This window comes from Ursus maritimus, unplaced genomic scaffold (genome assembly GCF_017311325.1).
Source record: "Ursus maritimus isolate PB19 unplaced genomic scaffold, ASM1731132v1 scaffold_5, whole genome shotgun sequence".
Lineage (NCBI taxonomy): Eukaryota > Metazoa > Chordata > Mammalia > Carnivora > Ursidae > Ursus > Ursus maritimus.
The window spans coordinates 28,622,709-28,648,883 of NW_024426663.1; the positions used below are offsets into that span (position 1 = coordinate 28,622,709).

At 44.8% G+C, this 26,175-nt stretch overlaps 1 protein-coding gene across 1 annotated transcript in view; it reads left to right on the forward strand.

Annotated features, from left to right (window-relative positions):
* Positions 1-17,883: 17,883 nt before the first annotated feature.
* The window catches only part of LHFPL2 (LHFPL tetraspan subfamily member 2), a 151,078-nt gene continuing 142,786 nt past the window's right edge, over positions 17,884-26,175 (forward strand). The window contains exon 1 of the mRNA XM_040622149.1: positions 17,884-18,220. The gene's annotated coding sequence lies outside the window, so the exon portion shown is untranslated. The remainder of the gene's footprint in view (positions 18,221-26,175) is intronic.

Genomic DNA, 26,175 nt, shown 5'->3' on the forward strand with positions numbered 1-26,175 from the left:
TCCCAAAGGTGTTTCCAGAACTCATCTTCTTACAGAATAACCAGAGGCTGGAAAATCAGATGTTACTTCTCACCGGATCTGTTTGATAACTAGTTCGGTTGGTAATTGTATTAATTATTAAAGTGAAGAGCCTCAGGTTGAAAGAAGCAAGAATTTGCTCATTACTCATGTGGACCATGATACATTGGGAGCTTGGAGAGAATCGTAGAAGACATGCCACTCACATCCCCTCCTTAGGGAACTTGCCTCCCCTCCCGGCCCTTTCTGGCCACAGCTTTCTAAGGCCATTTCATAATTGGGGCGTGCCTTTCTGGAGACCGCATTTCTGTTTGAGGGAAGGAGGGATTCATAGGAAATCTGGCTTGTTGTCACGAAGTTGATGTAAAACCCCATGCTGTACTCCCAGACTTCAATAGTATATATCTTCACATTTCAAGGCTGCCCCGAGACCTCCACTGTGTGATTATGTTTTTACTACTTTTGCAGATAGATCTTCAGAGGTCCTCCTCTTATACCCATAAGGTCCTCGAATCCTGAGTTGTACTCATGATTTCTTTTCCTTTGCTTGTCCTTAGTCTTGTTTTTCTTCTTTTTCCAAGTATTGTATCATTTTTCACTTTTGCTTTTCTTTCTACCAACTTCTTCCTTGCTTCTTAGAAAATGTCCTTTCCAATTTTTTCCATTTTTAAAAATAGCCAGTCCTCGGAAACCTGCAACCTGGGAGAAAAAAAGGTAATGTTCTCCTTTCCCGAGTATTTACGTTGCTTGCTTTTTGGCACAATCGTCACACCATTGTGGTATTTCGAGCCCACCACATCTTAGAGCAATAATGTGAAAAATTTAAAAGAACTGTAACCTTGGGGCCATTTGCAAAGTGTTCATCCTGTAAATACAAATGTCAGCTTATCTCACATTCCCATTTGTTGTTCATTTAAATGATAAATATACTTGGTTTATTGCTCTGATCTTGTACAGGCTGAACTTAGGATCTGCCTAGATATTTCTGGTCCTTTTCCAAGTCTACACAATTTCTAGTGGTTGCCTCCTTGCAGCTCTTCACTATGATCCAAAGTTCTTTATTGGTGAAACTGTATATTATGCGGGGAGATTGGTGGTTTTCTTTTTGGCTACTTCTTTACTTTCATAAATAAAAAATAAGCACTGCAATAGTCTTTGGCAGTAGGTAATCAAATATATCCATCCTTTCTTTAATCAAAAGCTCAGTGAGGGCCTATCATGGGCCAGGCACTGGGCTTGATCCTGGGGGTGCAGTGATGACAATCATAGAAACAGAGAAAACAGTGCACCTGCTCTCATGGTGCACAGAGTCTAGCACACGTATCGCAGAGAGAGGTAATCATAGGGCTAAGGTGCAGCCCCCAGGGGCCCAGTCCCAGTTTAACATTAATCTCAAGAAAAGGACTGCATCAGGGGTGCCTGGGTGGCTCAGTCAGTTAAGTGTCTGCCTTCAGCTCAGGTCATGATCCCGGGGTCCTGGGATCAAGCCTCGCATTGGGTTCCCTGCTCAGTGGGGAATCTCTTCTCCCTTTCTCTCTGCCCACCCCCCGCTCATGCTCTCTCACTCTCAAATTAAAAAAAAAAAAATAAGTAAAGGACTGCATTATTCAGAGACTTACATAGAAAATATTTTATTACATCCTTCTGAGTGTGATTCTTGACATCACTGTTGAAGTTAAGACTATTTTTTTTCTCTTTCTTAGCACAATGCAGACATTTCCCCCAGCGTTTTCCTAATGAGAATTCTCCGTATATTTCAGTAGCGTAGCTATCAAGCTGCCCTTTCCTATTGTTCTATTTCACCATTTACTATGAAAGGTCTTATTTGTCAGGAGTTCTTACAGAGCTTGTGAATGTAGTCAAGCATCTAACTTGTCCCTAGGAAGGTTTCTTGATTCTAGAGAGAATAGAGCACTAGGATTCATCCTGAATAATAGTGGCCAGGACTTGAAAAAGATATTTTTAATTTTTAGAGGGAAAAAGACTATGTTCTGTAAGTATAACATGTATTTTCTTTTGGATAATGTATTTGCTTATTTGGGCCACTAGGTTAAAGGAGAGCAAAAGCCCTACATAATATATTTTCCACCAGCAATTTTTCATACAGCCCAAAATCATGCCAGGTTTTGTGCAGCATTTGGAAGAAATGTAATGCCTGACATTATACAAACAAAAGGTGTCATTATTTATAGGCTGTGCTGTTGTTACAGTCCTGGTTTACTAACAGCCTTTTGCTGAGGGTAACAGCTGACCCTATATGTTCAAGCACTTAATAGAACCTGGAACCCTACAGTGTTACAGCTTAGCCTCCGTGACCTGTTTGAACACTCCCACCCCGTTACTTCTTGGGGAAGCTTACCGGTATACACAACAAGCCTAAAGCTTCTACCAAGTGACAGTCTTTGGGTCTTTGAAGGCAGCTACTCTGTAAATCAAAAACTAAGAATTCCTTATATGCTATCCTGGTTGCCTACTTTGTGTTCCAAGTCCTACGTTTGTTCCTTTGCTATATCTCTTAAGTTATTCCCTTCTTTTCTACCACTTTTACCTGCCTGCCTATGAAAACTACCTCTCCCTAGACACGATCAGATGGCTGAAATTTTGGGAAAAGCAACATCAGACTCCTTTTTATGATTGTCTTTTAGAGGACATGGGAATAAAGCAATGGACATAATCACTGCCGATCATCCTGGGACAGGATTCAACATGACATCTATTTTTAACTTTGCCTGCAATTGCAAAAAAGACCAGGACTAACACTTTTGGACACAGGAAAATAGTGTACCTCCTTCGAGTCTGAGAAGAGAGAGAATTCTAGGCAGAGCAAGAGCTTACTATAAAAACACTTTTGTATTTCTTAGGACCTCTCCCCCCCTCCTTCAAAAACCATGAATGGCTCCCCATTGCTTAAAATATAGAATCTAAACTTCTGAGCTGCCTTTCAAGCACTAATCTATACCACCGAAATGAGTCTATTTCTTGCCTGTCCTACCCAAAATAAAAAGCTCTGTGCTTTCCCGCTTTCCCTCTTTGTTTACAGCTGTCTCCTCTATCTGATATGCCTTACTTCTCCCTGTCTTGCCCAAACCAACAATTCTCTACAGTGATCACCTAACTCAGTCACCCATGAAACAAGAAGAAGAAGAAGGAGGAGGAGAAGGAGTAGGAGGGGGAGCGGGGAGGGGGAATTCATCAACTAGATCTGACCTCAGCCCTACATATCACAACTCTGGGCCTAGAGCCCAGCATACCTATTTCTTTAAAATGCATTGAGGAAAAAAATAAATAAATAAAATCTAAATTAAATGCATTTAGAACCACTGGCCTGCCTAATCCACTAATGCTCAATTCAACATCCCACCTCTTCTGGGAAGCCTTCCCTGACCCCGCCAGGGAAGAAAGTCCTTCCTGCTTGCCTTTCTGAGTATATTCGCTGGCTTCTAACACTTTAGCCTTATTTGGCCCGAAGTTAGCTCAGAAGCTCTTTGACACCGAAGCCAAGTCTTCTAACTTTCTATTCTCTGGCCACGAGCACAGTGCCTTGCCCACAGTAATCTTCATAAATACTTACCAATTATTTGCCCCAAGCCGGAGGAGCAGGTGTGACTAGAAACAGAGCTGGAGCACGGGATGGAAGAAAACCAATGCTGGGAATCCAAGGCCGGACGTGGGGCAATAGTGAGTTTGCTAACACTCTCTATCTGTAAGCAGAGGTGAGCTGTGTGAGCACAGAGCTCTCTCCAGCCCAGCTGAGCCAAGAGCAGGGTGCTGCACATGAAAGTCCGTGATGATGCAGAGGAACTCCATACCAGCTGCATTTCAGGGGCTTGGGGAAACAGCCTTCAATGGGGGAGAGAGGTGACCCTCTGGCCCAGGCTCTCCAGGGTGCAAGGGTATTAAAGGAGAGATACTAGACTCGGCTAGAGGGCTGGAAGTGAGGTGAAATAGAGGAAAGGAACTCTTCCAAGATGGAGTTGGAAGAGGAATTGAGAGATTGGAGGCAGAGGAAGCAGGCCTGCTTAGGGAGACAGATAAACTTCTTGAGCCATGTTTTCAACACTTTTGAATTGCTTGAGTTCCCGGCTTATATATTAATTGACTCCTCCATTCCCTTGCCTGATTCCCAAAGTAGGTAGGCACTTGAAAATGGCTGAGCGTCTGAGCTGGGCTACAGTAAAGGATACAACAGAGGGATTGACTGCCAGGGACCCAGTCTGCTGAGAACCACTTGTTCTCCTACCCGAGTCCTACATTGTGAGGACTAGCCTGGGGCAGCCAGCCAGGCAGGAGCCTTTGAAAAGTCCCCCAAAGAAAACCCTACAAAGGAGCCTTCTGTTTAGCAACTGCCCGGGGTGCCTGTTTCATCACAGACCCTCCCATTTCTGTGATTCCACAAGTGATAGATATTTTCTAAACAGAGGAACTAGATCTTACAGATAACATATTTATTGAAACATTCCCTCCCTACCACAGCTGAAAAAGTCCTCCACCAGAACACTTGATTCGAAACAAATTAAGAAAACAGTCCACTGGCCCCGAGGTGTCCCTCTCCCTTGATGGGTGGGTCTTGGGGTAGTGGAGACTCCCCAGGCTTCACCACTCAGTGATCTCGGGGCATGAAGAAGGAAATTACCCCAATGCCAGCCCCTGTGCATCTCTTCTTCCCCTGAAAACCCTTGGTCCCCAAACCTCTCCCCTCAGTTTGCTAACACCTGCTCTGTGGTGTTGGGGGTGGGGGCTTATAACCGGAGCCTGAGACACAGCAACCATTTCCTGTGTGCCCACTGGGAGCAGGCCCTGTGGCTCTGCCTTGAGCTCATTCAAACGTCAAACCAGACAACCCTGTGAGATCAGTTTTATAAGACTGATTTAGAGGGTAGAAAAACAAAGCCCTGGGAGAAGTTGAACAAGGTGTCCCCTGAGATTTGGGGGCTGCCACCCCATCGCTGTCTGATTCTAGTTAATAATAATGGTAACAACTAACATGTATTAAACATTTAATACTTGTCAAGCATTGTTTCTTGTATTTTTACTGAGATGTAATTGACACATAACATTGTGTAACTTTAAGGTGTATAGTGCGCTGATTTGTACATTTATATGTTGCAATATGATTACCACCATAGCTTAGCTAATGCCTCTATCAGTGTCACATAATTATCTTGTGTGTGTGTGTGTGTGTGTGTGTGTGTGTTGGGAACAATTAAGGTCTGATCTTTTAGCAGTATTGAAATCTGTAATTTAGAACTGTTCTCTGTAATCACTCTGCTGTGCATTAGACCTCAGGGCTTCTTTATCTACTGGTTGCAAATTTCTACCCTTAAACAACATCTCCCCAACTCCCTCAACCCCCATGCATTGTGATAAGCACTTTACACGTACCCACTGACAGCAATCCTATGAGGTAGGAGCTACCATTATCATTTTTCTCATTTTACTTGTGAGAAAACTGAACTACAAAGAGATGAAATAATTTGTCTGTGGTCACAGTATTATGTGGCATGGCCGGGTTTGAACCTATACAAGTGGTCTAGGTGCTTCCCCTGGGAGTCCTAGGGTCTTCTCTACTTGGCCTGCCTTGGCTTTCTCAGGCTGGTGGCGGAAGATATCATTAAACAGCAATGCTGGGCAATTGGTATGACAGAAAACTTAGGTTTTTAAAAAATGATTATTGATATTTGGGGTTCTTTTTTTTTTCTTAAAGATTTTATTTATTTATTTGACACAGAGAGAGAGACAGCCAGCAAGAGAGGGAACACAAGCAGGGGGAGTGGAAGAGGAAGAAGCAGGCTCCCAGTGGAGGAGCCTGATGTGGGGCTTGATCCCATAACGCCGGGATCACGCCCTGAGCTGAAGGCAGATGCTTAACGACTGAGCCACCCAGGCACCCCAATATTTGGGGTTCCTAACAGCTGTAAGGAAAGCATGAGGATTCTCTGGTGGAATGTGCACCCTTGGCTGATCACTAGCAAGCACACGAACAGGACTTACTTAGAAGGACGGGATTTAAAATTGAAGCAGACAGAATTTTTACTAACATGAGGAAATGCTTAGGTCATGGTGGTTAAGTGGGGAAAAAAGCTACAAGGGTATCTACAGCATGATCTCAGTGTTATAAAAAGATGCATAAAAATGATTAAATCAACGAACTTAACATTTTTCAAAGATTTTTATATTCTTTTAAGTCAAGCAACAGGAAGAAAAGTCTTTCTACTGGTGTATGTTTTTCCTAATTTGGTATAGTTCCACAAAGGAATTTTGAGGACCTACTGTGCCCATGGCTCAACGACACAGGTGCTTCAGCCTTGCCTGGAGAAGTCTGCATTCTGGTGTGGGCTGGCTGGGCTGTGAAGTCTCCTGTCCACCACCACCCCAGGCCAGGGAAAGCAGCCTGAACTCAGCCTGGCTGCACAAACTTTTGAAGCAAGTGGGGGTATGTTGTACACTCCCTTCTAACTCCTTCCTGCGTCCTGCTCCCACCACCCAGTCAAAATCCTGGCATGTACAAGCGAGTTTAATATTTGTAGACTAAAAGTACATCTCTTCCTTTCCCTCAGTGTAAAATGTTCCTTAAAGCTGAACAACTCCATTGCTAATCATTAACGAATAACCTTGAACATAATCTTTATCCTTTTCCACATTTTCTTTATCAAAATTAAATCAGAGTTATATACATACAAAAAAAAAAGCCTTACCACCCTTCAGTCTCACCCTTCCACTTTTTTTTTTTTACTTTTGCAAGATAAACCAATGGATTTTAATATTACAGAACATGAAAACTAATTGATTTGGTTTCAGATTCCACATAGCAACTAACCTCTAAAAATCAACCATTTTTGGATTTTGGTGTCATCTCAAAGGAGACTTAATATTCACTATTATTTAGAAAGGCTCTTAAAATCTCCTTTTTCCAGCTACATATCTTTGAGAGGATGGTTTTTCTTCCTATACTTCAACCAAACAACAAGTAACAGCTTGAATGCAGAAGCAGGTAGAATCACCCAACTCTTTCCTACTAAGTCATATGTAAGAGAGATTTGCAAAAATTGAGTTATAAGAACTATTTATATGTTTTGGATACTAAAGCCTTATCAGATATATGATTCACAAATATTTTCTCCCATTCTGTGGGTTGTCTTTTTACTCTCTTCATAGTGTACTTTGATACACAAAAGCTGTAAATTTTGAAGAAGTGTGATTTATCTTTTTGTTTCTTGTGGGTGCCATAGCCAGTAATCCATTACCAAAATCAGAGTTCATGAAGATTTGTTCCCATGTTTTCTTCTAAGAGTTTTATAGTTTTAGCTCTCCCATTAAGTCTCTAATCCATTCTGAGTTGCTGTATGTAGTGTGAGGTAAGGGTTCAATTTACCCTTATGCTGGAGAGGTTCCATAAATTGATCATGAGATATTGACCGAAGAATAAGACTTGGATCATTAGACACTTGGGCTCTGCTGGAATTTCCTGCTTAGCAAATGATTCCATCATGACTTTGTCTTTATGTGGGATATAGTCCCACATAAGGTTTCTCAAGAAATAACTAAGGGGCACCTTGGTGGTTCAGTCAGTTAAGTGTCTGACTTGATTTTGGCTGAGGTCATGATCTCAGGGTTGTGAGATCAAGCCCTACGTCAGGCTCTGTGCTGAGTGTGGACCCTGCTTAAGATTTCTCTCTCTCATGAGAAACAAACTGAGGACTTCAGAGGGGAGGGGGGTGGGGGAATGGGATAGACCGGTGATGGGTAGTAAGGAGGGCACGTATTGCATGGTGCACTGGGTGTTATACACAACTAATGAATCATCGAGCCTTACATAGGAAACCGGGGATGTACTGTATGGTGACTAACATAATATAATTAAAAAATCATTAAAAAAAAAAAAAAGATTTCTCTCTCTCGGGGCACCTGGGTGGCTCAGTCGGTTAAGGATCTGCCTTCGGCTCAGGATGTGATCCCAGGGTCCTGGGATCGAGCCCCATATTAGGCTCCTCTGCTGGGAGCCTGCTTCTTCCTCTCCCACTCCCCCTGCCTGTGTTCCCTCTCTTGCTGGCTGTCTCTCTGTCAAATAAATAGATAAAATCTTAAAAAAAAAAAAAAAAAAAAAAAAAAAAAGAAGAAGGTTCTCTCTCTCTCTCTGCCCCTCCCCTCCACTCTAAAAAAAAAAAAAAGATAAAATGAAACCTAGAAATGAATCTTCTAAAAGCATTTTCTTACCATCCAACTGCCATACAGAATGTTTGGTTAGGCTACTTTATTAGAAAAATGGCCTACAATGAAATCCTGGGATTGCTTAGGGCTTGGACAGTAAACACCAAAATAGAACCAACGTTTAGTTCTCCCACTCCGCCACTACCTGGAATGGCCTGAGATAATAACTGAACCACCATGGCTGCAGTTTGGACTTTGTAAGATATCAGAAACCATTGCTAATAATTTCCATGAAGATTTGTGAGACGTGTGTTATAGAAAGTATAATAAAACTATGAATTTATTAAAATTCAATTTATGCATATAAACAAGCATTATTAAGTGGTTTTACTTTACAATGTTGAAAAATGAGAGAAATTAATACATTTTCTCAAGGTAGTTCCTTGAAGAATACAGTAAATGCAAAACGATCTCTTACATTAAAATGTTAGCAGGTTGCTGGCATTGCTACCTTCAGGCTTTGGCAAGTTTCCCTCGCTTACAATGTCACGAGTGTGGAAGTTTTGGGAAGTGTTCTGGGCTGAGAGAAAGAGAATCTATGCTTCTGGACGTTAGCCAGTTTCAGACAAAGGATAAGAAAGATTTAACAATTTGTTTTCTAAGTTTGAAATGTTTCTCCTGAATTCCTTTTGTGTTATCAGTAAACATGGTAGTTGCTTTTTCTTTTGAGGTCTCTGAGGTTAAAATGCACTTTGAATGATTGTTTACTTTTGAACAGGCATATCATATTGTCTTTCATCCTATGCTGAAATGGCTACTCCCCACCAGGTCAAAGAAAGTTCAGGTTTCTAAGGGAACTTTGCACTGAGAGATAGAGTCCCACATGAGAAGACACAGAGATTGTTTCCGATGTGGCTTTATTTTTAGGATGGTTTTATTGATTACTTTTTCATGTTAATTTTCATCCCATCAGCAATCAATAAATGCATTATGAGTTGCACTGAAACTTTCTTTTGACTTGAGAATCAATAAGTCCATTAGGATTTGAGGGCCTTATCTGGTTTACAAAGTTATGGAAGCTTCTGAAGTAGTATTGTGTGTAAGTGCAAAAGAACAGCTCAAAGCAAGGGGGCATTTTCTTTAGTGATTAAGTTGTTGAACTGATTAAGGAGGTGATACCCATCAGGAATGCTGGTTTGGACAACTGGTGCATTTCACACGTCCCCATAATAAAGGACGATGATATTTGATCCAACCCAAGTTGGATAAATATCTAGAGAGTCCCCCAGCCTCCATCAGAACCTGGATGGTGAAGTCCCCTGGGGGAATCTTTCCCACAGCCTGGTAAGTGTTTTTCATTTGGCTGGAAAGCATTCAGTATACTGAGATTTATCAGGACTCTCTAACCGTTGGTAGAGTCTGCCTGACTGAGACAGAGGTTGGTGTCTTCTATGGCCTGAAGGCCTGCCCTCGGCTTGGGTACCAAGGAAGGTGTCAGTGGGCCCAACTCCACAATCTGGTGGCAAAGCGGAGGATTTGACCCTGATCTTTAAAGTTTCCAAGAGGGAAGCTCCCGTTTTGCATATCTGTGGCCGATGGCCCTGAGCGCTTGGTAGGAGTGCTGACCACACTGACTTTGTCTTTGGCCCTCCATCTTGTTTGTATTCATTTGATGACCTCTCTTGGGGCTGTGTGTTCTGGAAATTAATATACGTACCTTAGAAATGCCCATTAAGGCCTGGACGGGGGGAGGCTTGTTTTGGCCTTCCGTGAATCTGTTAAAGATAACGTGGTTTTTCCCCTTCCTGACACACAGATGGTGCTACAAAATCTAATTAAAGGTTGGCCGTCAGTTAGGTGCACGCAAACCCTCTGATCTCACCACCGCGCCCCTCTGCATGTTCCCTCACTCTGTCAAATCTGGACTAAGTTCCAGACTTTTTGGAGAATAACTATGCAGCTGCCATGGCTTGTCCTCCCCCGGATCTGCCCACCTTCCCCTCTACACCCCCCACCCCCTGCCAATACACACGCCTCGGTAATTTACCCCGATTAAAGTTCCGTGTAAACTCAATGGAGTCACCTGATTTGTTTTCTGGTCTCAAAGTGCCTTCTCAGCTTGGGGGCTGCTTTACTTTTCCTCCCCCACCTTCTAACATACTCCTATGAGGGGTACATCACAGTTTCATGCCTCCACTGGAATCTCATCTGTCGGCCCACGTTTTCTGCCTCTGTGGCTGACACTAACCTGTCACGTATCACCCAGCCTGGAAACCTGGAAGTCATCCTTGACTTGTTTTCCTTCACTGACCACCCAGTGGGTGCTGTACGCCTACCACCAGGATGGACAGAGGTCCTCATCCCCACTCTCCTGCAAGATAGGTCTCTCTCTCCATTTCTGGTCTTGCTATCATCCAGGCCCTCTCCTCCTATCGCAGGCAGAGCAACCTAAATCAAGACTGGACCATCCTGGGATTGAAAGCCTTCATTGGCTTCCTGGGGAAGCCAGGTTGAACTTCTTAATGTGATTCATAGGATTGTTGGGGTTCCCACTTGCATCCAGCCCCTCTCCCCAGTCATTTTCTTCTCATCTCTCACTTTTCCCTTCCGTGTGCTCTTCAGCCATGCACTTGCTGGTGCTGCGGGGCCCTTGTGCATGCAGTCTCCTTTGTCTGAGTGGGCTGCCTTCTACCTTTCAGCTTGGGAACTCCTACTCACTCCTGAAAACAATGTCATCACCCCCAGAAAACCTCCTGTAACACCCTTCCCCTCCTCCCACTGGTTTTCAAAGCCCATGAGCTTCTTTGGCAGCTGCTCAGCACTTTCCCCTAGACCCTTCTCTGTCTCTCCAAAAGGCTGGGTGCCTACGGAGGGCTGGACATGCAAGCTTTATATCCCCAGGCTTAGCATGATGCTCAGCACTGTGTATCAGATGAACACTGTGCGTTCCGGCTATTTATTTAATTGCGGTCCCACTGGCAATCAAAATATGCACTGATCTTCACTGAACTGCATCCACTCACTAGATCTGAAGCTCTTTGAGGCTAGAGTCTATGCCTAGTCATCCCTGGATCCCCCTTACACACAGGAAGCAGATGGTTACCAAAGCTACTCCTGGTTGTTGATAGTACAACCATTTCTCCTATCATTCTTTTTCCTAATTTCTGTTTATAAACTGAGATGTATTTCACATACCATAAAACTCACTCATTGCAAGTGTATAGTTCAGTAGTTTTTCATATATTCGTAGAACTGTGCAACCATCACCGCAATCTAATTTTAGAACATTTTTGCTGCCCCCAAAAGAAATCCATACCCATTAGCAGTCGCTCTTTACTTCCCCCTACCCCCACTCTCCACCCCAGCGCTGGGCAACCATGAATCTATTTTCTGTCTCTATAGATTTGCATATTTGAGACATTTCATATAAATGGAATCATACAATACGTGCTCTTTTGTTACTGGCTTGTTACACTTAGCGTAATGTTTTCAAAGTTCATCCATGTTGTAGCCTGAATCAGTACTTCATTCATGTTTATTGCTGAATAATATAATAAATGTATATGTGTATGACAGAAACACGGTCTAGACAATTCTGTCATCTCTTGTGAACTTTTTACCCTCTCTACTCTGCAGGGCATGAGTCTACTGCTTTTTCTCAGTGAAGACGCTGCACCCAGATGTTTAGATTGCCCAGTGGCTCTTATGTAAGGATTCCCATGATTCAATTCCTCTTAGAAGTTAATGCCAGGAAAAAGTTTGTCTAACTTGAAGAACAACTATGATTCTTTTACCAGACCATGAGAACTGTATTATTCACTGTATGTCTTCTTGCCTTGGCTCTGGGAAGCCTGGACTAAATTTAATGCTCAACTATGGTAAATCAAGACTCTGGTAAGAGAACTTCTTGCCTTCTTCTATTTATTTTTTTTAAGATTTTATTTTATTTATTGATTTGTCAGAGAGAGAGAGAGAGCACAAGCAGGGGGAGCGGCAGGCAGAGGGAGAGGCAGGCTCCCAGTGGAGCAAGGAGCCCGATGCTGGACTCAATTCCAGGACCCCAGGACCATGACCTGAGTTGAAGTCAGACAATCAGTTGAGCCACCCAGGAGTCCCTGTTATTTTTAATAACAAGTCACCCCAGGGCCATATGGAAATAGGCAGAATACACGTTATGATCAATAATACTTAATAATTACATTACCAATAGAAAATAATGTATCTTCTAACTCTAGCACTATGTGAAAATAGGGTGCCCAATAATTGCTGGTTTTATAGATTTATGTGTCGTACTTCTTGTTTTCAGAAGACAATTAAAAGAGTAAAACAAAATAAGTTCCTTAATGGCAAGGTTTTCAGATTGGAGATTGGGTTTTTCAGTCTGGACCAGATTTGGGACAAGCATCCTCTTCATAATGCAAAAAACAGCAGTGGTTTCCTCAAATTCTCATCTCAGCATTGCTACCGAATCACACTGAGTATTTTCCAAATTTTATTGTATGTACTAATGAGGGTAATAGTAAAATCGTACCTCTTAGAGGTTATGAGAGTAACACATAATTCATAATAGAAAAGATAACGCACAAGTCAGGGGCCAGATGCCAAGCACTGTTGTTATAAAGGGCTAAAGCAGGCTTTCTTTGGATGGTTTTATGCCTGTCATGAATACTGTAAGACAGCTAATCCCCCAAGCTTCTTTGTATTTTGTACCTCTTCAGAGAAAAGTTGTAATCCAGGAAAATGTCTGCAGGTGAATACTTGGGATGAATTGAATTTGCCAGTTTCATGTTATTGAGCAGCTAAGAATGTTGCAGAATTTACATGCAACGTATAAAGTACTATTGCAGTAGAACATTCTCACTGTATGGAAATTTCCACCTCACTTCAGGGGTAAGCTCAATTGGATGAGGGCCAGATGGATTTGTTCATGGTGGTGGTGACATAATAGGAGGAAATGAACAGAGCACCTTCTTGAGTTGAGTTTTGCTGGAGTCTCATGGAATCAAGTTTTGGAACTAGAGGCAGTGAAGCAGACTACTTCTTTTAGGAGTCAGTAGCAAATTACAACTATTGCTTCATTTACAGAATAAAGGAAGGCCAGAAAGTAGAGACTGTGGCTTGAAGATAAAGCGGCCCAACAAACCTTAGTTTTGCCAGAAAAAAGCGAATGCCCAAAATTTTGTGTGCTCATTTCTCTCGTGACTTAGCCACAGTGTATTTTTAGGGCCATGTTTTCCCTTGGCTCCTGTGTGGACAGTGTCTTTAATAGATGTGTGAAAATTAAGGAGTGTTTGCTGCAGATCATTGGGATTTTCCTTATCAGGAGCTCATGGCCCTTAGTATCTGACTGGGTCCTACTGCCCTCCTGTAATGTGGTTACTGAAAAATCCTGCATGACTATTTGCATTTGTAATATTTGTTCTCACTTGGAAACAGTTTGCTATTCTCATTCAACAAATAGCCTAGCACCTTGGTAATGGGATTTCAGGAAAAATAGGAAATTTCTTTTTTTAGTATTTAAGAACGTCATTTTCACCCTTGAGTTAAAAACTGCGAATTGGAGGGGCACCTGGGTGGCACAGCAGTTAAGCATCTGCCTTCGGCTGAGGGCGTGATCCTGGCGTTTTGGGATGGAGCCCCACATCAGGCTCCTCTGCTATGAGCCTGCTTCTTCCTCTCCCACTCCCCCTGCTTGTGTTCCCTCTCTCGCTGGCTGTCTCTATCTCTGTCAAATAAATAAATAAAATCTTTAAAAAAAAATCTTAAAAAAACAAAACAATACAAAAAAACCCTGCGAATTGGAAGCAGAAAATGAAATATGACGTGGCTAAGCCCATTGGATACTGTGGCCAGGTCATTGCTGTAGCCAAAAAGACTGCTTGCTTCTGTCTCACATGGATCAGAGCACTGTTGTTAATTGCCCAGAGCCCTTTTTAATTAGGAAAGCTCTTCAAGTCCTTGTGCTCAAAACTGCCTTTTCTCCATCCATATTTATCAAGGAAAATGGGTTCTTAGAGTTTCAGATGATTTCTTTGTATGATTAGATCCATGGATAAAAAGGCAGAATGACCATTTTTAAGAGACTGATTTTTCCCAACCTCAAGTTGGTACACTGCAATTTTGCTAGTTTCCTTGAAGACATTCTCTGCTTAAATCATTTCATTTTCTATGTGATCTTCAAAAGACGTTGATTTCCGAATGTGTGTCTAGCCCTGGAATTCTATGATCACAGTTTAGGAAATATCAATCACTAAGAAGGGGGGGGTGTGGATTTGAGAGGGTAGTTTTTATGAAGATGAATAGGCAAATTTAAAGTTAATCTATATTCAGTATGTTGACAATCATGAAAACATATCAAATGTGTCTGTTGTAAATGCATATTTTAATTTGCATTCCAAGCCGATTCACACTCAGAATAGGATACAAAGCGTTTGCACATGAAAAATATCTAGCCCTGTTGATGCAAGTTATACTAGGTGGGGTATAATGTTCAGAGAAATGAGTGATTTGCACAGGCAAGTAAATTTAGAATCACAACACCGTAGCCAAGCACCACTGTAATTTTACCTTGTGACCTATCTAGGGGCTCATAATTATTTTCTTCCAAGGCCTCCTTGTCATTTGACCAAACTCTTTAGGTACCCTTTAATTTCTTATAATTTCGTCCTCACTCATCCCACATTAAGTGCTTCTTGAACATTTGGCTGAAAAACATGAAAGAAGCAGCACTCACAGTATACCAAAGTTCCTGTTGTTATCCTTCTTTTTCCACAAAGCTTAGAAGTACTTTCGTCTTGAACTACACCTCTTAGCATCTCTCTCCTTCTCTATTCTCCCTCCCCTTCCCATCCTTAGTTTCTTACTTCTTATGAACTGTGATTTTTTCTGCTCTTCAGGTCCAAATGATCCTATCTGGGGAACTTGCTTTAATTTTAGCCCAAATAGCAACAAACAGTTCTGAGAAAACCTTAGTTTTAGGTTTCTCAGGTGATTCTCCGGTGAATTCAATAACACAAGGCATAATGTGGGTGTAAACTGCCTAATTTATACGTCCCAGTAGGTATTTCCTGCGTCGGACATTCCGAAAGACACACAAACATTAGGCATTAGATGAGGCACTAATTTAAATTACATCCACATGAAATATGTAATACCACCTCGTGATGCCATGTTTAATTACCTACGGCCCGTGAGGGCACACATTTTTGTGCTGCTTTTCGTTCACTGATGCATCGCTGTGCCTGAAACAGTTCCTGGCATATAGTACGTGCTCAATCCATGTGTGCAATTAGAAGTACGGTCTACTGTCTAAGCACAGAATTAAGTACAGTCTAGTCTATTACCGGCCTGTTTCTGTAATGAGAATATAGGTAACGCAAATGAACTCATTCCTGATTGAAAATATTAATAAAATGGGGTGGTTGTGTTGGTTCACAAGCAGTTGCTCCCAGCACCTTAGTATTTTGCACCACCAAGTCACAGCAGCTCCAAGCAAAACACAGCAGACTGCTGCTTGTGAAGACTGCACAGTGCTGTGCCCGACACCCATTTCCTCCGAGTTCTTTCTCCTGGATTCGTTTGGCCACGAGTTCTAACTTGGAAGGGCTTATTGTGAGGGGGGAATTCAACTCTTTTTTTTTTTTTTTTAAAGATTTTATTTATTTATTCAATAGAGACAGAGACAGCCAGCGAGAGAGGGAACACAAGCAGGGGGAGTGGGAGAGGAAGAAGCAGGCTCACAGCGGAGGAGCCTGATGTGGGGCTCGATTCCACAACGCCGGGATCACGCCCTGAGCTGAAGGCAGACGCTTAACCGCTGTGCCACCCAGGCGCCCCGGGGAATTCAACTCTTATCCTTGTACATTTTGTGCTTTTCTTCCCAATTCAACCGCCTCCCAACAACTCTCCTTCCAGTCAGTCCCTTCATCAGTGACCTCCACCCTTTTTTAAAGGTTAAAGTCCTATATTTATATTTACTGTGATATTTATTAGGAATTTAACATGGCTTATAAACCCTGCTAGTATGTTTTTTGGAATGGTTACTGTTTTTGTTAGTGTTCTAGTTGCAATGTTACATAGATTTGGAGTCCTTTGGGGGCACCTGGGTGGCTCAGTCGGTTGAGGGTGGAACTGGTGGTTTTGGCTGAGGTCATGATCTCAGGGTGGTGAAACTGAGCCCCAAGGTGTGGCTCCAAGATCAGAGGGGAGGCTGCTTGAGATTCTCCTTGAGATTCTCCCCCTCTGCCCCTCCCCCCACTAGTGCATGCTCTCTCTGGCGCTCTCTCTAAAATAAATAAATCTTAAAAAAAGAAAGATTTGGAATTCTTTGTTGCTAACCGTATTTTCCCCATAAGCCTTGTTATTCCTAGTGTATGATTTCACAAAATGGGAAGAACACATTCATCCTTTTATAGAAGAAATGTCCTACAAACTTCTTTTCAATGAAGATAAGTAGGCTTTGGCTGTGGGAGAAGATAAAAGAGAGTATTCCAGTTCTGGCAAGAGCATCAGCAACTCCCAAGTGGATACAGTATGGAAACTTCTGGGAGGAGGGGAAGAGTCCCGGCTGGCAAGCCAGGCTCTGAGGAGTGGGTAAGTGGGTGGTTTTGAACAGAAGAGTTTTAAATTCAGAATTTTCTGTGGTAAAGTGCCTCCCAGAGCTTTTAGAACAGGAAGTGGCCTGCCGGAGCCCTGTTCTAGGACCGTTACCCTGTAGGCATGTGCAGATGGATGCCCGTGCAAGGAATGGGGGAGAGGGCACTGAAACCATCAAGTCCCCAGGCAGAGAGAACCAGGAAGGTGGCATTGGACTTGGAAAGGACGGGACAACTGGGAAGACCTGAAAATGAAGAATCAATGGGAGTAGCTATGGCAATGGAAGAGGCTGGGAATCGAATTGTAGGGTCTGTGTTCAGGCACCTCGTGTAAAAACTCTTAACCCAGACAAGAGGCAGAGAAGTTGGGGACAGGAGCCCGTCTGACAGGAAAAAAAAGACCAGAAGGGTGTGCCTTCTCAGAGTGTCGGGCTAAATTGCCTTAGGAATTCATCCTGAAACCGTACTTTGGACAGAGGAGGATGTTTCAAAACCCCAAGTAATCTATTTATGAATATTCTTCGTGACTGCTTGAAGTTTCCTCACCTAGAGAATCACAGGGCAAAGAAACGTACGTCTGGAGCCTCCTCTCCGGGAGAGGAAGGTGAAGATGGGGGTCCAGGAAGCCCCAACCCACCCTCCCGTATAGGAGTCCCGCGGATGGCCGGACAGACATTTTCCCGCTCCGGCCCGGGCCCGGGGAACTGCTTCGGGCGCTCCAGGGCCCGGGCTCCGCGGAAGGAGTCCGGCCTATCACCCCCGACTCCGACTTCGCCGCTCCCTGCCTGGGCCGCGCGCATTCTCCGCGCTCCTGAGGCAGTTTCCCGAAACTGCCCCCGAAGTTTCCCCGGAGCGGCCCGGGGGTCCTCCGCAGGATTCCAGGAGGCGCCGCCGCCGCCCGGCGGGCGCAGTGACCCGCTCCCAGGCCCCGGGGCCTGCGCCCCTCCTCCCGGGGATCCCCTTTCGCCAGCAGCCTAGCCAGCAGCCTCCCCGGCCCCGCAGGACACTCCCCTCCGGAGGCCGGGCCTCCTCGTCCCGCCACCGCCCCCGCCTCGCCCCCGGCCGTCCCGCCCCGCCCCGCGCGAGGCGCCGGGAGAGCCCCGGGCTCCGACCCCTCCCCCTGAACGCCCGGCCCGAGAGCGGGACGGGGGCGGCGATGGTGACTGGGCAGCGGCGCGGGGCCGGATCCTGGACAGGGAGGCTCGGCCGCCTCTTTCTTTCTCTGCCCCCGCCCCTCTCTCTCCTCCCTCCTTGCTAGCCCCGCCGGCGGCCGCCGAGGTCGGCGCTCTCGCCTCGTCTCCTCCCCCCACCCGGGGACCCTCTCCTCTCTCCTCCATCGCCCCCTCCTCTCGCCGCCTCCTCCTCCTTCCCCGAGCGGCTAGCTGAGAGGAGGCGTAACGGAAAGCCCCGGCTGGGGGAAGGCTGCGAGCTCGGAGCCGGAGACGCTGAGCCCGGGCCGGGTGAGTTGGAGTCGCCGGGCCCCGCGCGCGCTGCGGGAGAGAGAGCCCGCAGCCCCGGCCAGGTGGGGCGGGCGGCGCGGGTGGGGGGCACGGAACCGCCGGGGCGGGAGGAGCTCGGGCTGCGTGCGCGGCGGCTGGCGCGGGAACCTGGCTCCCGCGCCCCCGGAGCCCACGGGGAGGGAAGAGGACCGTCCCCGGGACCGGGACGGGTGTCGGATGCTGGGAATGGGAGGGAACGGCTGCTTCTCTTCTCACCGCCGCGGCCGCCGGCAGCAGAAGTGGAAAAATTGTGCCTGGAACGGCAATTTGCCGGGAAGCCGGCGCGAGCCGAGCTCTCCCGCCGCCGCTGGCGGGCTCCGACCCGCGGCTCCCGCGGGCACCGCGGCGCGCGGCTTTGGGCGCAGTCCGGCGCCGAGGTCCGCGCGCTTGGTACCGCGCCTCGGGGGCCGCGCGGTGGTCGCCCCGGTAAGGCCTGGTGCGTGTCGTTGGGTCACGCTGGCCACAGACGTCAGCTGCTTTCCAATCTGGGCTGCATTTTTGTGGGCAGCGTAGTGAATTGGGTTGCGGGCTGGAGGAGGTGGGCGTGGAGTGGGGAAGACCACATCTGGGATGGGTGGTTGAGCCCATAGAATGGGGTGAAGGACTGGGGAAGACTCCCTATGTGTTTCTGGATGTTTTTAGGCACGAAGTTTCTCCCCACCCCGTTTTCCCTTCCATTCAGCGGTCTAGTGTTCAAAAGAATTTTCTTCCATCCCGTTCATCTTTTCTCTTAAACTAGGAGTGTCCTGAGTTTCACGAGAGTCCGTGAGCTGTTTCAGTGCGAGTAAATGAGAGTAAAGACAAAGTCTTATCTCCCACCCCCATCTTCGCTCCCCCCCCCCGGACCATTTCCTCTATTTCCCGTTTTCTCTCTGTGGTTGTGTGCGTACTTGTAGGTTGCCATCAGTGACCCACACGTAGAAGTACAATTTCTGTTTGAAATCGCAAAGTAGCCCCTGTAGACCAGTGTGTATTTGAGCCAAAGGGAGGAGAGGGGTGAGTGAGAGGGGGAGGGGAGCGGTTAGAGTCTCGTCCCAGAGAGTTAAACCTGAGTAACCGAGTTCGAAGGAACGTTTATCATGGGCACGTTGCTTTTGCTACACTCACTCGCTTGAGAGCTCCACCTCCAACAGGTTTAAGCGAGGATCCGTGCTAATTTCTTTGGCATTGCCCTTTCCTGGGTGTTTCTGATTGATTCCTCCTGGTCTTTTTAAAAAACCGACGACTTTTCAAATTTAAGAGATAGGGAACACATGTTAGTGGGAAGATGAAATGTTTTAAAGATAGAGGAAAGAAATAAAATCCAAGATTCTCATTTCTTTTTGCTGTCGTACTGTGACAGGTTTGTTATTAATCTGTGTCAGATTGGGATGAAATAGTTGAGTTTGAAGTAATGCTACTGTTATGGTATGATATTTTTCTAAGCACTCACACGTACAGCAGGTAGTGTGTCTGGTTGTGGTTTGCAAAGGGTGCAGCAAACATTTTAGGCCAGGAAAGAAGACATGGCATGTTGCAGATGATAGGGGTGGGGAGGGAGAATCATTTGTCTTTAGAGCAGTCCAATTAGGAAGAATAATTACTCTGCAAATGAACATGCTCAAATGTAATTTGAATCATGGTACGTGAACCAGTCATTTGTCTTTAGGAAGGAAAAAGGATCTTTGTAGATGGGAGCAAAGCGATGCCTTCTGGAAGAAGGAATGTATAGTGTTGATCCATGTGGATAGGCTCAGAATTGATGGCCCCTGCCTACAAAGATGTGTGGACTGATGAATCAAAGAGATTCCACTGCATATAGTGGACAGGGCAGGAAGGAAAAGTCCATAGTGGAAGACAGAAAAACAACATGTAGAGAAGTACATAGTCCTTTTTAATGAACATTGTGTACAGCTTCTCAACTTCTTTATTGCAAAGACTTGACAGAGTAGGAGGTGAAAATACAGGAGACCCAAATTGGTGCTGTCGAGTTCCCAGAGGTACTGCTTACTATCTGAACTTTGGACAAGTTATTTCATTTCTCTCAGCCTTGGTTTCTGTGTCTATAAATCGGTGGCAGTAAGAGTTCAAGTCAAAGACTAACCTTGGAGATTAACTAGGATTACTTTTGTATAGGACTTGGGGAGGTGCCTCGTGCTAAGTGCTCAGAAAATGTTAATGTTGGTTGTCAAGTATTTCAAATGCCCTGGAAAAAGCAGTGCCATTCAGAGTCGGAATGGATACCTGATTGAAAGTGAACTGTGGTTGCTTAAGGCAGCCCCTGAGTTGAGGCTGTACCCCTGCCTCTGGCAGCCCACAGACAGAAACAGTTCATCTTTCTAGAACTTACGTGCTGCCTCCTTTTGGCCCGTTCTGGTCAGCCTTCTCTGGGACTCCAGTTCTAGGGATTGTGTTGTACAGGCTCTGTGCGGCTCCGAGGACAAGAGCACAGGTATGGCTTACAATTCCAGGCCTCACTGACCCTGTGATGGCAGGTTCTCAGGTTTCAGTCCCATGAAAGTAAATATCCAAATTTTGTTTGAGGGAAAAACAAAACCAAACCAAAAACCTTTAGTGGTGGACAAGGTGTATGCCTCTTGGGGAATCCTGAAAGCAACATCTTACTCAATGCTTACTGCTCTTGGAAAGATACAAGCAGTAAGTAAATATCTCATCTCTAGAATTTTTTCCAAAAAGCAACTTTAAAGTATGCTTTGGGGTTAGTGATGCACTGCCCAGTTTTTATTAAGGTTGTACTTAACAAAGTGAACAAAAGGCATTCTTAGCAAAACACTATTTCTTGAGCAGGGGAATTATGCTGTATATTGTTCTTGTAATTGAGGAGGACTGCCTATTTGCTCATTCATCCATTCTTTTATCCTGTCATTCAGCAAATACCTATGAAGCCTGTCCCAAGGGCTAGACTCTGTTCTGGCCCCTGGTAACACAGCAAGAAGCAAGAGCAGGCCTCTTCTCTCAGAGTACACGTTCTAGTTGGGGAAGCAAACTCTGTGTGCACAGGACCTCCATAATCCCGGGAAGCTCCTTTTGTGATTTAGAAGAGCCTGTGCTGGGAGAGCAGAGTGCTGGCTGGGCTTGCTTCCCTCCCACAAGCCGGCCTGCTCAGAGGGAGTGATCAGGCTGCGGGTGGTGACAGAGGCAGCCAGCCCTGTGGGTTCTGGGTAGGGGCAAGGGAGAGAGAGGGCGTTCTTTTTTCCCCGTGCTTTATAAAAGTCTGTGTCCAGTTTGAGTAGTGGGTGAGTAGAACCACCAGCCACATGCCATGAAAACAAATAGTTTTTTTCTCAGAGGTGAAATTTCTCAGCCTTAAAAAGGCAAAGAAGGAATTAAAGGTCAATTTTGATCATCAGCTTTTAAAACCCGAGTGTGTCTAGGGAAGAATCTGGTGTGGCACTTGAAACACTTCTTTCTGGAGCTCGCTCGCTGCATAAGGTGTGACTGAAGGACTAAAGAGTGGATACTTGGTTCCTCATATACCTTTCAGGTTTTCTTTTGCATCACTTTAAAAATAACATTAATACATGATGCAATAATAATTGCATGTTTGGAGTCTAGGAGGTTTGCAAAGATGTAAGGTAGTCAGGGCTCTGATAGCAGTTGTGTGGACTGGGGGCAAGGTTGTGTAGGGAAGGCCCTGAGGGTACTGGGTTTGGGTCCTGCGCTGAGGAATCTGAACTTCATATCCAAAGCTGGGTGAACAGTGGAGAATTGGCAGCAGGTAATTGACTTGCTTTATTGTGCTTTAGAAAGATCTTGGTGGCCCAGAAGTGGGCTGGGTGACAAGGAGACCAGAATGGGGACAGAGGTGAGTTGGGAGGCTAGTGCAGGAATCCATGAGGGACTTGGAGAAGGCGAAGGAGTGGTGGGGGGAGGCTGGGAGAGACTGGTCACACTTCCTTGGTTATCTTTTGGTTGTGGGCACGTAGTGAGATGGAGTCCAGGGTGACCAGTCATGGCACCATTCACTGAGGTAAGCAGCTGTGGGGAACCTCAGTTGGAGGAGATGGTGAGGACTAATGAGCTCAGTTGAATCCCAACTGAACTGTGAGCCTTCCAGGGAGATGCCCAGCAGAGAGCTGGATACACAGGGAGGAAGAGAGGTCTGAGCTAGAGGTGAAAGATGGAGGTATTTTATAGTAGTGGCAAGTGGTTGACTAGTTGGTGGAGATTTACTAAGTAGTGCTCAGGGTGGAGTAATTGGTGTCCTTGTAACTGAATTTTTCTCTTTTATCCTTTCAACGGGCCTAACTGGGGATAGTCAAGCCCCTCACCTTTGCCTTAAATGACCAGTCTCTTACTGGTGTTATTTTACAGATGTGGTGAGATCTGTTTGTTATTTTGACCTGAAATCATTGAGAGGAATATATGTAGAATGGCTCTGAACATATTGAATAGCTAGGATGTACACCTGGTGAAACTGAGTAGCGCCCCCCCCCCAACACAAAGCACACACACAGACATCCCAAAATTCGTATTTGGAAACCCCAGTCCCCCGTGTTTTAGTATTTGGAGGTAGGGCCTTTGGGAGGTGATTAGGTTTGGATGAGGTCATGAGGGTGGGGTTCCCATGATGGGATCAGTGTCCCCCGGAGATGAGAAAGAGAGCAGAGCTGGTGAGCTCCCCCTTCACCACAGAGAGAAGGCTGCTATCTGCAAACCTGGAAGAGGGTTCTCACCAGGAACCAAACCTGACAGTGCCTTGGTCTTGGACTCGCAGCCTTCAGAGTAGTGAGAAAAAAATGTTGTTTAAGTCACATGGTATTTTGTCATAGCACCTCGAACTATTACACAGGTATGTGTTGTATTTCAAAAAATGAAAGATGACCCTTCTGCTGAGAAAGTAGTTTTGTGTGCATCTGTAAAATACCAGATCCAGTTAAAGAGGTATGTTATCTGCGTGTTTTCTTGGTTAAACCGTAATACCATCATCTAGGTCAAGAGAAGTACCCAACTAAGACTTGGAGACTTGCCAGGTAAGAAAGGAGAACCTCAGTGTATGTATTTTGACTTTTCCTCCCGTGGGTTTGTTCTCACTTGGATTTAATACCATGTTTGTGGATTAAGTGGTGTTTTGGAGACTATTTAAAAAATATTTGAGTGAAAATTAAGATTTCTGAGGTGTTTACTTGGGTGAATTTTTGAGGTTCCATTTAGGACAGTGCAGCCAAACTAGCTTTTAGGCTCTTCACACGGTGTCTAAAACATTAAGTACTGAATTCTGTAGTCAGTTACAGGATTTGAGTGAAGAATATTGAGGGTTTCAGCGGGTCCGTAACAAACAGTGTTTAACACTGACTGAGGTGACATTAGCCATGAAAGCAGTTCTTTCCTCGTGTCTTCTGTGTGGACAGAGAGTAGTTCATGAGGTGTCACCAGGTTTCCTGGCTTTCGGCAACTTCAGGGTAATGTATTGAGGATTTGCAGCCCAGGCTAGTGTATGAAGCTAGGATGTTACAACAGTAAATATGGGGCCTTTCAAAGCACCCCGGGTTTGTGGAACTAAGGATATTTCCGTGTGGGCTGAATATCTCTCATCCTACAAATGCATAGACTTATGGGGATCCCTGGATGGCTGGAAGGGAGCTGCACACATGCTTGTGGTTCCCAGGTCTTTATTTCCAATGGCTCCATACCCCCTTTCTCCCAACACTGATTTTCTCCCCTTAGAGAGGCCTCTGAGGACACGGTGAGAAGGCAGCCGTCTGCAAGACAGGAAGGTGGCTCCCAATCTGGAGATGCCTTGAGAACTTATATTGGGAAAACAAACTTTTGTTTCCATGTCCATGAAAGAGAGGCTTATCTGCCTTCTTTTTTGAAGTTACCATATGGCCCTCGAGGGCTGTTGCTGTTAATTTAAATTTCATTCATTTGTGGAATAATTAAAAGTGTGCAGAATAGACCCCAGTGATTGCTTGTTAATGGCAGGCATGCTGTTGGATCTGTGCGCACTTCCTCCCCTGACTGCTGTGGATTTAGGGTAAGACCAGTGGGGATTACTCACCATTGTCAGCAAGAGCACCTCCCCTCACCCTTGCCTGCTTAACTGGGGTGCCATTGAAAGGAAAGCTCTTAGCCATAGACAGCCTAGAAAGATGGAGACTAAACTTGTAACTGTTCATGTTGGGCTGCTGTGATTGATTACAAGTGACTGGTTACTTTCTTTCTTGTCCTGTTTTTCATATTTTCTGTAGATAATAGCATGTTACTTTAAAATCAGAGCAAAACATTTGGTGGGTTTATGTATGTGTGTGTGTGTGTGCGTGCGTGTGCAAATACTACTGGCCCCAACACTGTACATCTCCTTAAATCTGTGGTGCATCTATTATAAAGCAGGTTTCTGCTTTAAAAAGAATTGGAATTCCTATTTGTTGTAAACACAGTTGCTCATAGTGGAAGGCTGGGAATACAACCGGGATGGGTGCTGTGACCCACAGCCAGACTGGGGCAGCTTCCCCTGAACTATAGGCAAGAACCCACCCCTTACCCTGTATTTTGTATGTTTTCATAAACATTGTAGTTGTGATTTGAGAGGTGTTTCACTTCCATAGCTAAGCATGTAAATATCTTTCTGATGGATAAGAACTCTTGAATTAAATCTGATAAGTACTCAATTAAATCTGTACTATACTGATAGGTTTCTTTCTTTTTAAAAATTGTTTCAGTGTTCATTAGAACCCCAACCATCAGCGAGGTCTTAAATATCCCTTTAGGAGCAACCTCTCTGCAAGCCTGGAAAATTAGAGGGGCTCTTTTTCCTCTGCTGATTCTATTGTTCAGCATTTTCTTTCTTTCCACACTGAGCTGTGTTGTCAAGGGCACCTGGAGTTCAAGCTTCCTTTCTCCTGGGCCAGGCTGCAGTTGGGCCGAATTTCACATGTTGTTTTCCAGTTTTCAGGCAGTTAGCCAGTTGTTTAAGGATGGTTGTAACTGCGTGGACAGTAGCTTCATTTAATGTTAGGTAAGTGGTGCATGGCATACACTTATTCAGGGCAAATTAACCTCTTAAAATTTTAAAACTTTTTTTCCCCCCCTCTTGCCCATAGAGACCAAATTTTCTGAAATTAAAAATAACGGATTGGAGAGTCTGGGAACTGCAAACTTACCAGTAAGCAGTCTTTTTGTCTTCATAAATGACTACCAGTTGTGTATTCAATATCGACTTAAGAAAAACACGGGTCACAACTTTAAAAACAGTCTAAAATCTCATCCAGTTTTTTAAATGGCTGTTCCCAGAAGATGATCCGACATAGAGAAGTATCTCTAAACAGATACTTTGACTCTCATTTGCTAACTTTTATAGTAGTCCTTTCATGGTTCTTCTGTATGGGGAGCTCGTAATTTGTTTTGCCAACCTAATTACTAATTCTGCATGGATTTGTGCTGTACTGTGTAGTGTACTGCGCTGGCTTAAACAGGTGACTGTAGGCCTTTTTGATCTGAATCCTTTTAGTAAATGAGTGTGCTTACGTTGTCTGCTCTGTTGATGTGTTTTTTCCAGTTTGTGCTGAGGTCTGTAGTTTTTCTATTAGTTAAAGAAAGGGCAGCATCAAAGGGAGCTAAGCCCATGTGAGGAATGCGTATAACTATAACCTGAAGTCTAAAAGAGCTGTAGCCAGGTAAAGAGGCCACACTTAATGAAAAGAACCCAAGTGGTGGTGGTGATGGCAAAGTGTGACAGGTTGTATATTCACCTGTGTGGACAGGTGGCCGGTGGACTGTTGAAGATAGTCTGATCAGCTCTGCAGCAAAGGGACCATTGCTTCCTAGGTCCAGAAACTAGACTCATGGACCCTAAGACTACGTGAGGTCTCTTGGCAGCTACTCCAGTCAACACAACTGGCATGTTTTAAAAACATTTTAAAATGAGAAGTGCCATCAGGTTAGATTTCCTCTTGCTTATATGTGCGTGTGAGATT